Genomic DNA, 1983 nt, shown 5'->3' on the forward strand with positions numbered 1-1983 from the left:
TTAATCTTAATTATAGTTTAATCAACCCAACAAAATACCTTTGATCACTCGACGTACTAACCCTAAGCATTGTTTCCATTACTTGTAGCCCTCTAATCCCTTAAGACGATCCCTACTCACTCTTGCTACATTAGTAATAGTGGTAGTAATGGTTTTTATAAATTTAAACTTGACCCAAAAGGCTTTTTTTGAACCTACATTCACTTCATTAGTTTGGCGTATAGGAATAGGCCTCGACACCGTCAAATTTTGGCGCCGTACGTTGCCGGGGATTGAATTAGCAACGCCATGTTTTGGAAACAATTAGGGATTAGTACTCTTTTGATCGTATCTTTACCTTATTTTTATTTTTGGTTACTTATTGTGTTTGTTCTTATTTGGCTAGGTGAAATTGAGCAAGGAGGTTAAGCAAAGGAAAATTTAAAGCAAGGAGCTAAGCTAAGTACAAAAAGGACTAAAATTCTAAAAAAATGCAAAGCATAGCAAAGTTTGGAAGTTGAAAATGAATTGAAGTTGCTTAAGGACCCTTTGTGAGATCTTTCTAACTCAAGCTCTAGTTAAATTGTTGGACAGCGTGGAGGCAATTTACTTTTCTTTGCATGTTGTTTAAGCATGGGAGCATGGGATCATTGAACGTGGAGATTTATTGATTGAATTATTACGGGGGTGAAGTGATTATTACTTGCTTGTTATTTGTTTTGCTAGTGTTTGCATGGTCATAGGTCATTGAATCCTACTCTTGTCCTTCCTACTTTACATCTTGAATCGGTTGTTCGTAACCCTAGGGGGAGAGGTAGTTCTCATCACTCCATTTTACCAATGGAGGATTTGAATGACGACCATGTGGAGGACCTTGGTCAGATAGACCAACAAGGCAACCTCCACCCTAATGTGAATCATAAAAATGTTTAAGTACCATTAGGCATGCTTAGACCATTCATTCACTCACAACAACAAGGCCAAGTTCCATTGGGAATGCCTCGGCCAATATTTGCTCCACAACCCCCCATAGTTCAAGCTAATCAAGGTGTTCGTTTAGCATCACCAATTGTGAATCCTCCCATTGCATTAAGAGACCATTATGTGCCTAGTGAATACAATGCGCCCACTTGCATTCAATTGCCTACATTTAAACCACATCACTATAAAATTAAACCACAAACTATTCAAATGCTTCCAAACTATCATGGACTTCCTAGTGAAGAACCTTATAAGCATTTGGATGAGTTTCTTAAAATGTGTTCCACCGTGAAATACACGGACATGCCGGAGGAAGTTTTAAGACTTAAACTTTTTCCTTTCACCCTTAAAGACAAGGCAAAATATTGGTTCAACAATCTTAGGCCTTTTTCGATAACTTCTTGGGCGGAAATGCAACAAGAGTTCTTGAAAAAGTATTATCCGGTTTCTAAGACCAATGCCATGAGAACTTCAATTGGAGAATTTTCTCAAGGGGATGGGGAAATTTTTCATGAGGCATGGGAAAGATTTAATGATTTGCTTAGGAAGTACCCTTATCATCACATACCTAAGTGGGAACTAGTTCAATATTTCTTTGAAAGTTTACCAGATAATCACAAGGGTATGGTTGATGCATCCATGGGTGGTTCTTATTTTGATAAACATGAAAATGATGTGTGGCAATTGTATGAAAGTATGAGTGAAAATTCCATGCATAGGTCCTTAGCTTCTAAAATTGGTAGAAACCTAGGTGGAAGGAAGAATGTCGGCTTGTATCAAGTTGACAACTCCAATGACATAGCCACCGAGATGAAATCCTTGTCTCAAAGGTTTTATCAATTTTTGATCAACCAAAATTCGGCAAATCAAGTATCTTCCTCCCCTACTCATATTCATCATCGTGCATCTAATGAATCTTGCATGACTTGTTCAAATGTCTTATATTCTACTTCCAATTGTCCCCATGGATATGTGCAAAGTGAGCCCCATGAGCAAGTCAATGCTACATTTGTTAATCAAGGG

At 37.9% G+C, this 1983-nt stretch overlaps 1 non-coding gene across 1 annotated transcript; it reads right to left on the bottom strand.

The window, feature by feature from the left end:
• Window positions 1-1419: 1419 nt before the first annotated feature.
• On the bottom strand, window positions 1420-1526 carry LOC132301975 (small nucleolar RNA R71). The gene has a single exon (XR_009480700.1). It is a non-coding gene; the product is annotated as a small nucleolar RNA R71 (small nucleolar RNA).
• Window positions 1527-1983: the final 457 nt, after the last annotated feature.

This window comes from Cornus florida, unplaced genomic scaffold, assembly GCF_030987335.1.
Source record: "Cornus florida cultivar Cherokee Brave unplaced genomic scaffold, ASM3098733v1 CherokeeBrave_3.0.0_Hap2_Chr03, whole genome shotgun sequence".
Taxonomy (NCBI): domain Eukaryota; kingdom Viridiplantae; phylum Streptophyta; class Magnoliopsida; order Cornales; family Cornaceae; genus Cornus; species Cornus florida.